Raw genomic sequence first — 12,837 nt, 5'->3', positions numbered from 1 at the left:
CTGTGTGAAATGGTAAGGGGGTACAAAAGTACCCCTACCATTTCACTAAAAAACTGTCAAAAATGTTAAAAATGACAAGAGACAGTTTTTGACAATTCCTTTATTTAAATACTTCTTCTTTCTTCTATCTTCCTTCATCTTCTGGTTCTTCTGGTTCTTCTGGCTCTTCTGGTTCTTCCTCCGGCGTTCTCGTCCAGCATCTCCTCCGCGGCGTCTTCTATCTTCTTCTCCTCGGGCCGCTCCACACCCATGGCATGGGGGGAGGCTCCCGCTCTTCTCTTCTTCTTCATCTTCTTCTCTTCTTCTCTTCTTCATTTTCTTCTCCGGGCCGCTCCGCATCCATGCTGGCATGAAGGGAGGCTCCCGCTGTGTGACGGCGCTCCTCGTCTGACAGTTCTTAAATAACGGGGGCGGGGCCACCCGGTGACCCCGCCCCCCTCTGACGCACGGGACATGACGGGACATCCCTGTGGCATTCCCCATGACGTCACAGGGAAGTCCCGTCATGTCCCGTGCGTCAGAGGGGGGCGGGGTCACCCCGTTATTTAAGAACTGTCAGACGAGGAGCGCCGTCACACAGCGGGAGCCTCCCTCCATGCTAGCATGTGTGAGGAGCGGCCCGGAGAAGAAAATGAAGAAGAGAAGAAAAGAAGAAGAGAAGAAGATGAAGAAGAAGAGAAGAGCGGGAGCCTCCCCCCATGCCATGGGTGCGGAGCGGCCCGAGGAGAAGAAGATAGAAGACGCCGCGGAGGAGATGCTGGACGAGAACGCCGGAGGAAGAACCAGAAGAGCCAGAAGAACCAGAAGATGAAGGAAGATAGAAGAAAGAAGAAGTATTTAAATAAAGGAATTGTCAAAAACTGTCTCTTGTCATTTTTAACATTTTTGACAGTTTTTTAGTGAAATGGTAGGGGTACTTTTGTACCCCCTTATCATTTCACACAGGGGGGGGCCAGGATCTGGGGGTCCCCTTGTTAAAGGGGCTTCCAGATTCCGATAAGCCCCCCGCCCGCAGACCCCCACAACCACCGGCCAGGGTTGTGGGGATGAGGCCCTTGTCCTCATCAACATGGGGACAAGGTGTTTTGGGGGGCTACCCCAAAGCACCCTACCAATGTTGAGGGCATGTGGCCTGGTACGGTTCAGGAGGGGGGGGGGCCGCACTCTCGTCCCCCCCTCTTTTCCTGCGGCCTGCCAGGTTGCGTGCTCAGATAAGGGTCTGGTATGGATTTTTGGGGGGACCCCACGCCGTTTTTTTTTTTTTTTTTTTTGGCGCGGGGTTCCCCTTAAAATCCATACCAGACCTGAAGGGTCTGGTATGGAATTTAGGGGGAACCCCACGTCATTTTTTTTTTTTAATTTTGGCCGGGGTTCCCCTTAATATCCATACCAGACCTGAAGGGCCTGGTATGGAATTTAGGGGGACTCCCACGTCATTTTTTTTTTTAATTTTGGGGAATTCCCATGCCGTTTTTATCAATGAACTTCTATGTGTATTGTCGGCAATGCAATAGCCGCGGGTAGTTTTAAATGAGTATTTTCCTTCAAAATGTCATTTTGCTGTCAGACTGTTCTAAACACAGGAAACATGCGCCCCTTTACAGGCATACTATAGACACCCCCCAGGTACGAAATTTAAAGGGATATTACACTTTTATTGTTTGACTTTAAGCATTATTAAAATCACTGCTCCTGAAAAAACGGCCGTTTTTAAAACTTTTTTTTGCATTGATCCATGTCCCCTGGGGCAGGACCTGGGTCCCCAAACACTTTTTATGACAATAACTTGCATATTAGCCTTTAAAATTAGCACTTTTGATTTCTCCCATATACTTTTAAAGGGTGCTCCGCGGCATTCGAATTTGCCGCGAACACCCCAAATTGTTCGCTGTTCGGCGAACTTGCGAACAGCCAATGTTCGAGTCGAACATGAGTTCGACTCGAACTCGAAGCTCATCCCTAGTTAGGGGTCTCAGATACCAGCAGCAGATCACTTACAGACTCCTCGGATCCATAAAAAGTTCAGCTTCACTGTGTCAGGACCTGTAAGCCGACCCGGTAACACTGCAAACACGTTTTCAGATGTAGAACAAGATCCAGCTTCACAGTATCAGGACCTTTAAACCGACCCGACTGCAGCACGTTTTCAGATTCAGGTGTGTCCTCCAAGCGAGTCACCATGCCGTTCTGAGAGACCAGCCGTTATAATGGCTCTCTCCAGCAAAGGTCCTCCCCTGGGTCTTCTCACCTTGGCTTGGCTTTTTCCACTCCGGGCAAAACAGCCTTAGGACCACCTCAACATTAGTAGGCCCTAGAGAGGCTTCTGGGCCTACACGCAGAGCTCACTTCAGCTGCACCTCCTTAGACCAGAGAGGCAAGTTAGCAAGCACATGGTCCAGCCCACATATATATCCTCTCCCAGAATGCACAAGTGGCAAAGAACCTCCTACTGGGTTGGGTGGAAGAAATACAGTGGAACCTTGGTTAAGGAGTAACGTGGTTAATGAGCGTTTGGAAAAACGAGAAACTTTTTTTTAAAAATCCTGACTCGCTTTGGCAGAATTCAAGCTAATGTGGTGTGCAGTACCGCATTTGGACAGAGGTGACACTCGGAACGGTTCAGAGCCGTTCGGAAATACTCGGAAACACTCAGAAATACTTGGAAATACTCCGTTCCCAAGTGTTTCCGAGCCTTTCTGAGGGTTTCTGAGTTTAGCCGAGCTGTCCCCAAGTATTTCCCAGGCTTTCCGGTGTCCCCCCCACCTCGGGCCACATGCAGTATTGCGTGCAATAGAAGTTAATGTGGAACAAATTATCTTCGTTTGCATTGACTTCTATGGGGAAACTCGCTTTGATATGCGAGTGCTTTGGATTACAAGCATTCTCCTGGAACGGATTATGCTCGTAATCCAAGGTTCCACTGTATACATTTTCATAACTCAGTCTAGTTGTACTATCTCATATTATGGCCTATGGTACCAGTGACACCTACTAGCGGCAATGATAAATGCCCAACCTAACTTAGCTTAGGGAAAGGCCAGATATAAACTGTACAATCACTCTGAGCTGTCTACAGCTGTCCCCAGTTTAGAACCAGGGGGCTTCAACCCCCATAGATGAATTTTTTCAGCCAAAGGAAGAATGCTGAAAATGCAATGTGCCTGGCTGCGCATGCTGTCAGTGGGGCAAACAGGCCCAACCTACCAGCGGCTCTTGCGGGGGTAGCGCTGCATAAGCATTGGTAGATAAAGATGATGTTTAACCGCTTGCCGATCAGCCACCGTCATTATACTGTGGCAGGTCGGCACGATCCCGCGAACCATCGTAGCTGTATGCCGGTCCCTTTAAGCGGGATAGCAGGCGTGCAATGCACTGCAGGGGTGCCGATGCGCGTGGCCGGTGGTCGCGATGACCGCCAGCCATGCGCGATCGCGGGCATGAGAGCCAGAACAGGGACGTGTGTGTGTATGTAAACACTCAAATCCCTGATCTGTGAGGAGAGGCAGATCATGTGTTCCTACTAGCTAGGAACAACAATCTGTCATTTCCTCTAGTCACTCCCATCCCCCTACAGTTAGAACACACACATAGGGAACACAGTTACCCCTTGATCGCCCCCCCCAGTGTTAACCCCTTCCTTGCTAGTGACATTTACACAGTAATCAGTGCATTTTTATAGCACTGTTTGCTGTATAATTGTCAATGCTCCCAAAGATGTGTCAAAAGTGTCCGATCTGTCCACCATAATGTCGCAGTCCCAATAAAAATCGCTGATCACCGCCATTACTAGTAAAAAAAAATAATAATAAAAATGCCATAAATCTTTCCCCTATTTTGTAGACGCTATAACTTTTGTGCAAACCAATCAATATATGCTTATTGCGATTTTTATTGCCAAAAATATATAGAAGAACATACTGGCCTTAACTGAGGAAAAAAATAGCTTTTTTAAAAAAAATTGGGGATATTTATTATAGCAAAAAGTACAAAATATTGTGGGTTTTTTTTCAAAATTGTTGCTCTTTTTTTGTTTATAGCGCAAAAAATAAAAACCGCAGAGATGATCAAATACCACCAAAAGAAAGCCCTATTTGTGGGAAAAAAAAGGATGTCAATTTTGTTTGGCTACAGTGTCCCACAGCTGCGCAATTGTCAGTTAAAGCGACTCAGTGCCGTATCGCAAAAAATGGCCTGGTCATTGAGCAGCCAAATCTTCTGGGGCTGAAGTGGTTAAACAAAGATGGTTCCAATCCTTTCGGAGAGAATAGCAGATAATGACATAATATGTATGAGCTTTGCTCTTTGGTTATAATGTTGTATAGTTTTGGTTTACAGCCCCGCATCTTCTCATTACATGACTTGCCTATGATTGCCATACTAGTGTTTTTTTTTTTTTTTTATTTATTTACACAAAAATAACAAAGAAAAGTCGCTTCTGCCGAAACTTGAATTCACCATTAAAAAAATATTGCAAGAAAAGCTTGCTCTGTTTTTATAGGATATTGAAACTTTTATGGGATTCAAACATGCTGAGACATCAGAGCCTTGAGCATCAGAAGTAAGCACCTTGGTCCTCAAGGCCATTATGGAGAATGCAACAGGAGGAGGGAGACTGATAGAATCTGTATTGTCTGGCCTGGGTGGAGATCCCCTTTACAGATATGGAATGATAGTGTGAGAAAAAAGAACGTTAGACAGGAACACAGCTCGGGACCAGCTGATCGTCCAGCCTGTCAATGCTGGAAGTGCTGAGGAGAAGCATTTGTTATGTGATAAAACTGAGATCTTGGGGCTGTTCACAGCTGTGCGGAGTCACTGGATGCTCAGCTGTATCTCCCTGTGTTCTGGAAGGCGGCCATGATATAATCATCTGTAAGACTCATGTACAAGGTTTGCAGCACCCTCCCGCTTGTTGTGGATATGCCTGGGCCTTGGTACATGGACAGGGACCAAGAAAAGGACACCACCATATCACAGAGAGCCTTTCCGTGCCACTGAATGGAATTCTGGGTAAGGAAGGTCTGCAGTAAACCCTGTGCACAATCTTTCTAAGACCATGGTGAATTAAAAATGTTTTAATGGTTTTATTATCTTGAAAAAAGAACTCTAACTTCATTTTTTTATTCAGTGTACTGTACCCCCAGGGGACAAGGTATTTGTACTTTGTTCTATGTTCCTACATGCTTTGTAAGCCTAGCTATGAGATCGGACAGGACACTCCTTCCCATTTCCCTGTAGTCGTGTAGCAACGTAGTTAGCAAGGAAATGGCTGCTTGATAACCAGTACTTATCTAGGCACCAAGCACAGAGTTAGACCCGGTTCACACAGGGGTGACTTGTCAGGCGACTTAGCCGCCTGACAAGTCGCGTCCCGTTCTGTACTATGGACCCGTTCTAATAGGAGCGACTCAAGTCGCTCCGACTTAGAAAAAGGTTCCTGTACTACTTTTGGGGCGACTTCAAGTGACTTGCATTGACTTCTATACAGAAGTTGTTTTGCAAGTCGCCGCTGAAGTCGTGTGTAGGTCGCCTCACAGAGTCGGCCTGCAAGTCGTGTTGCCCCTATGTGAACCGTCTCTAAGAGGGATGGGAGGCTGAGACACACCCCTACCCCCTGTGTTTATTTTGCCTCTGCATGCCTCTCACAAGTTCCTCGAGCCAGGACAAGTGCTGGATATCAAGCTGGTTATTCCTTGCTAGCTGGGTTGTTTGATGGTTATGGGAGGAGTGGAAGTGACCTGTTCAACCTTGTAGCTAGCTAGGACATGGCTGCTTAAAACAAGTGCTGGTTTTTAAATAGCTGTCTCTATGTAGGTCCTGAGTCCTCTATATAGATCTTTAGCTAACACTAGAGGGATCACCAGCAGGAGGAAGGATGTCCTGACTCCTCTATATAGAATTTTATATCACTAGAAGGATCACCAGCAGGAGAAAGGAGGTCCTGATTCCTCTATATAGATCTTTAGTTATTACTAGAGGGATCACCAGCAGGAGGAAGGCAGTCCTGATTCTTCGATATAGCTCTTTAGTTATTACTAGAGGAATCACCAGAAGGAGGAAGGAGGTCCTGTCTCCTCTATATAGATCTTTAGTTTTTACTAGCGGGATCACCCGCTAGTTATAGTTTTACTTGAGCGGTCACCAGATGGAAGGAGGTCCTGATTCCTCTATACAGATCTTTAGTTATCACTAGAGGGATCATCAACAGGAGGAAGAATGTACTGATTCCTCTATGTACAAGATCTTTAGTTATCACAAGAGGGGTCACTAGAAGCGTGAAGGAGGTTCTGATTCCTCTACATACAATAGATTTTTAGTTATCACTAGAGGGATCACCAGTGGGCTAAAGGAAATCTTGATTCCTCTATATAGATCTTTTGTTATCACTAGAGGGATCATCGACAGAAGGAAGAGGGTCCTGATTCCCTTATATAGATCTTTAGTTATCACTAAAGTCATCATCAGCAGGTAGAATGAGGTCCTGATTTCCCTGTATATGTAGCCAATTGCTGGCTATATCGCTTTTGCCATCATGGGACATTCCTCAACAAAGATTACACTGAGCCTTGTTCCCTCTAGTGTCCATCATGAGGATTGTGTCATAATTTCCTGTTTACAGTGAGAGAGAGAACACCACTGAAAGCAGAGGACTGTGGGATATGTAGTCCAGAGGGCCGGGATTTCAATGGACCTGCTGCTGCTGCCAACTACAAGTTCGAGCTGGCTGGAGAGAGGAGGAATTTTGGGTGAGGATATAAATAGAATGGTCCGGGGAGGGGCTCGCTCTCTTGAGACCCTGGCCCACAGATGCAGAGCAGGGACCAGGCCGCTCCTGTAGATGTGAGTTGGCGCCACGGCCTGGATGGCGCAGAGTGCTTCCATGGGTAAGCCTTATCCCTGGAGGCAGGCCCTCTGCTTCCCAGCTTCCATGGGGAGTGTGGCTATCCTGGGGCCACTTTAATTTATACCAGCGCAGACAACGCTGAATTCCTGGGTTGTCTGGTGACCAGTCGGGCATCTGTCATCTGACTACAGATTTTACAAGGATCTGTTCTGGACGTCCGGACACCCAAGGCTTTCCCTAATGCCGTGTACACACGGGCGGACTTTTGAGCCTCAAGCGTCCGACAGTCTTTCCGACTGACTTTCGACGGACTTGCGAACGACCGGACTTGCCCACACACGAACGGACTGAAGTCCGTTCGAAAGCCCCTAAAGTCCGTTCGAAAGTCCGGTCGTTTGAACGTGATGACGTACGACCGGACTAGAAGAAGGAAGTTCATAGCCAGTAGCCAATAGCTGCCCTTGCGTCCTTTTTTGTCCGTCGGACTAGCATACAGACGAACGGATTTTTCGATCAGACTCGAATCCGTCTGAAAGATTTGAAACATGTTTTAAATCTAAAGTCCGTCTGATTTTCGAAAGAAAAAGTCCGCTGGAGGTCCGATGAAGCCCACACACGTTCGTTCCGTCGGACCAGTCCGGTCGAAAAGTCTGCCCGTGTGTACACGGCATAAGAGACACCTTGCTTGTTATATCCACCGTTTCTGCTCAACATTGCACAGCAACATCTTCATAGCTAGCTGAAGATCTTGGGCACATTACATCAAGGACTCCTTCCCCCAAAAGGACTCAGCTTATACAACTCCTGCTCATCTTAAAAGGAAACTCTTATTCAGGTTTCACTTATTGTGCTTTTCACATATTGTGTTGTCATATTTTGCCTTTTATTCCATTTGGCCCGTGGCATCAGGGTTTAGAGGGAGCTGTTTGACAAAAAGTCTTTCTTCTCCCAATTATACCCGGGGTCATAGGTTCTCCTCGGGCCTGTTGGTCATTACTGCCTGATTTATTGTTATTGGCATTTCATTTTATATTTTCTGTAATTCTGTTTAATGCTAAAGTTCACAATTTGAGAAATATTTACATTCTTTCTTTGATTGACTCAAGAACATCTAGTAAAATACCCATTTGCCATTTCTATTGTTTCTCTGGTGTCTTTTACAAGTGTATTTTCATTTTGAATTATGTCAGAAACCAGGGTGTCAGAGGTGTCGGGAGACTTGCAAGGTCAGGGCAACCTTTGGGGACAGTCACCTTCAGTGACCCTTACGAGGGTGGCACTACATATAGATCTTTAGTTATCACCAAAGGGATTACCAGCAGGAGAATTACTGTGAGTTCCTAATTCCTTTATATAGATTTTTAGTTATCACAAGAGGGATAACCATCAAGAAGGAGGTCATGATTCCTCTATTTTAGAGGTGCCCAAACTTTTGAGGAGCGAGGGCCACTTTGGCGACTTGGTAACCAGTCGCGGGCCACAATGAGCGTAGCGGGCAGATTACAGGTACGTGTCCACTCTGCATATGCAGAGCAAACACGGACACAACCCGCTCTACTCTATGGGCCCTCCGATCTGCCCAGACTGGAGATAGGAGGGTGTAAATGGACACAAGTCCGTTTACATCTGCCGCTTTTTTAGAGGTGAATGGAGGGTCCACCTGAAAATCAGACAGGCAGGCCCGATTGGACCGATCATGTGAAAGGGGCCTAAGGCTGCTTCACACTGATGCATTGCGGTTTACCAGCACCTCAACTGACCTCAATCTTCATTTCTTCCTCAGGATTCCTGCAGGTATTGCTGGCTGCTGCTGTCCCCCAGGTGGGTATGGCTGGTGGCTGCTGCTGGCTGTCCTCCAGGGCTGGTACTGCTGATGGGTACTTCTGGCTGGTACTGTTGGCTGGTACTGTTGGTGGGTATTGCTGGCTGGTTCCCGACCCCATCCCTGAGCATCAGTGTGACAGGAGCCGGCGCTGGAGGAAGCATGCGGCTGCAGTAAAGAGAAGAGCCGATGCTTCCTGTATCGTTCCTGTCACAGGCGGAGTACATTTGGTATCACTCCGCCTGTGACTGGAGCCAGCACTATACAGGAAGCATCAGACCTTGGCTCCTGCGGCTGTCAATCAAAGTCAGTTAGCCAATCAGGAGAGAGAGGGGGCAGGGCCGAATGGCAGCTCAGTGTCTGAAAGGACACACGGAGCTGCAGCTCACTTAGAGTGCCCCAGAAGATAAGTATGGGCAAAAAAAGCTTTGTCCATACTTCTCTTTAAATATGTACAGTCTAAGGAAAGAATGAAAAGGGGTGAAATTACTAAAACCTGTAAATACATGAAGGGTGTGAATAAGAATCAGGAGGGCAGGATTTTCAAAAGAAGCTAAGATCAGAACCTCAAATTAGCAGTATGAGTTTACCAAAACTTGGAACATACTTTGCGTAGAGGTAGTCATTTGGCAGTCAACAGTAGAATTTAAATACGCTTAGGGCAAATATAGATCCATATGCAGATAAAAAGGTTTAAAAAAACAACAAAAAACCCCAAATCAAATAAGAGACAAAAAAGGGGCAGACTTAATGGACCGCTTGCTCATTTTATGCCTTTGTTCTGTGTTTCTATGCCTGAAACTTTTACCAATACATTAAAAAGCCCCCTCCTCCTACCAATAAATTGAATATAACCCCTCATCCTTGGTTTTGTCAGAGGCTAGAGCTTTGTCTAAAGGATTAGAGGACCTTACCCTTCTCCCCTTTCTCCTACACACATTGGCCCTTATATTTCTCTTCAACTCACAATGGCCCTGTAAAGGAAATTTTTAAGTTCTGTATGTAATTGTATTCTATTATATGTATTGCACACTGCCCTCACTGTGCACATGGCACTAATAATGTTTTCATTTCATGTTTGCATTCTTTCGAGTCCTGATTACAATTAGTCTGCCTATGTTACGCCCCTTGTTACCATAAAAGTACAATTGTAATATTAATGTGATACCTACATAATCATGTGTATAAAAACCTTCAATTGCATTATAATAAAGCAGAACAGTTATTTGGAAAGATGCGGAGTGTATCTTTTGTGTCTGTTCCCTACTACAGTAGTTATGATTAATTTGGAACCACTAATCAATATGAGGATAGGAGTTGCCTATCTATAAATTTCCATGTCAGCCCTCACCCCATTCACTTTGCAAGATGAATGATCAATGAAATTTGCTTTGGAATAGCCAAGCACATTTTTTCTTGCTAATGAATGGAGTGAAGTGAATAGAGCTTTACATTATGTTCCTATTCCTTCAGTAAATTAACTCCATAAACTCATTAATAAGTAACAGATGGGCCTTTTTGAAAATTTGGAGGAAAAAGGTGCACAGCGTGGCCCTTGGTGACCCATCAGATTATTTGCTGGGGAAAATCAAACAAGGCATGTAATTGATTAAAAATAAAAAAAATATATAAACAGACCCATTACAGTTTGAAGATGTCTCCAATGTGGAGTCCACCAACATCAAGACAAGAAGCACTACCATGGGAAGATCACCAAGGTAACATTGCAGGGCTGAATCTTCATATTACTGCTGAAAAGCTATGCAGAGTTTAGAGTAGCAAGTGTCTAGCACCTGATAACTGATCCCTTTGTCCTGGAGAAAAAACTAACATGACAATGTTGGAACGTGGCATTCACCAAAACTTCCCATAACAGAATCCTGGGCCAGGAGGAGTGAGACAGAAACCTTTTTGTTAATTTGCATTAGTTTAACTCCTTGTTTTGTTGGGATTTTCAGTCAGGAAGTCATGATCTCACAACTCGTGTATGCAGAATATCTGTGAGGACGGCCATGAAATTGCAGTGTTAGGAAACAAGAGACTGTGAGCTCATAGGACATTCCAGATGCAGGCCTAGGATTCCAGGCAGTGAAATAAAAACATAGTACAATGGTGCTCTATGCTCTCCTCGATGTATCATCTATACCTCAGTCTATTTATACCTCTCTCCAGCACACAATGGCTGCATACCCCTATTCTGGTCTCGCAATGGCTTCCTCCTATTAACTCACAATGGTGTCCGTTTATGAAGCAGTGATCAGCGGTGATCCCAAGGATCATAGCTGATCACAGTCCATAAACAGTTTATGAAACAGATAATCGGGGGGGGGGGGAGAAGTGTTTGAACTTGTTCTCCCGCCGATGATCTCCGCACATGGAGAATCCTCATTGAATGACACAGTAATGGACAGTTTATGAAGCTGTGATCTCAGCGCCTTACTAATGTCTTCTGCTCTTCACCCTGCAACATGGCTCTCTGTTTCTGTCTCTTCATCCTCAACACTCAATGACACTCTCTCCCACTCTTTAATACACACTGCCCCTTACCCTGCTCTCCAACATTAACCCCTGGCATTCACCCCTGTCTCCAATATCTACTGGCCCTAACCCCTCTCCACAGAACACAATGTAGCTTTCTCCGACATATTGGCTATCCCCTCTCTCCCCAACACAGAATGGTATTTATCCCTCTCAACTCATACTGGCCCTTACATCTTTCCCCAAATCATACAGGTGTGTCCCCGTTTCCCCAAAACATACTGGCTCTTACCCCCCTGCCTAACACACATTTCCCCTCACTCTTATACCAACCAGACACACATTGGCCCTCACCTTTCTCCTAGATGCATATTTTCTTTTACCCTTCTCCTCAACACACACTGGCTCTCACCCTTCTCCACTACACACACTGGCCCTTGCTCTTCTTGCTGACACTGCCCTTCTTCATTCTCCTTGACATACAGTGACCCTTGCCAATCTCCCCAACACGCAATGGTCCTCAACTCTCTTCTCAACAGACAATGGCCCTCACCCCTCTCCCCAATACACAATGGCCCTCATAACTCTCCTCCAACACACAATGGTGCTTACACCTCTCCCTAACACACATTGGCCCTTATATTTCAACTTGACACACAATGGCCCTTACCCCTCCTCTCAACATACGATGGCCCTTACCCCTTTCCCCAAAACACAATGACTTTCACCCCTCTTACCAACACACAATGCTTCCTACTCATCTCCCTAACACACAATGACCCTCATCCCTCTACCCAGTTCACATTGACCCTCACCCCTCTCCCCAACACACAATGATCCTCATCTGTTTCCCCAACACTCAGTGATCCTTATCCCTCTCCCCAACACACAATGGACCTCACTCCTCTCCTCAACACACAATGACCCTCACTCCTATCACCAAAACACAACGACTCTCAACCCTCTTACAAACACATAATGGTCTTCACCCATCTCCTTAACACAACCCTCATCCCTCTACTCAATGCACTTTAGCCCCATCCCTCTCATCAACACCAAATGGCCCTTACCTCTCTCCCCATTACACAATGGTCCTCATCTGATTTCCCAACACACACAATGACCCTCTACCCAACAAACAATGGTCCTCATCCCTCTCCCCAACACACAATGTCCCTCACAACTCTCCTCAACACACAATGTCCCTCACAACTCTCCTCAACACACAATGGCCCTGACCCCTCTCCCTAACATGAATTGGCCCTCATATTTCTCCCTCACACACAATGGCCTTCACCCCTCTGCTCAACACACAAAGGCACTCACTCCTTTCCCCAAAACACAATGACTATCTCCCCTCTTACAAACACATAATGGTCTTCACCCATCTCCTTAACACATAAAAACACTCATCCCTCTACCCAATGCACTTTAGCCCTACCCCTCTCCCCAACTCCAAATGGCCCTCACCCCTCTCCCCAACACACAATGATCCTCATCTGATTCCCCAGCACACGATGGTCCTCATCCCTCTCCCCAACACACAACTCTCCTCAACAGACAACGTCCCTCACAACTCTCCTCAAAACACAATGGCCCCCTCCCTAACATGCATTGGCCCTCATATTTCTCCTTTACACATAATGGCCCTCACCCCTCTGCTCAACACACAATGGCTCTCACTCCTTTCCCC

Source organism: Aquarana catesbeiana, linkage group LG02 (genome assembly GCF_042186555.1).
Source record: "Aquarana catesbeiana isolate 2022-GZ linkage group LG02, ASM4218655v1, whole genome shotgun sequence".
NCBI lineage: Eukaryota > Metazoa > Chordata > Amphibia > Anura > Ranidae > Aquarana > Aquarana catesbeiana.
The sequence above is the reverse complement of the archived record's forward strand: the minus strand, read 5'-3'. Positions refer to the sequence as shown.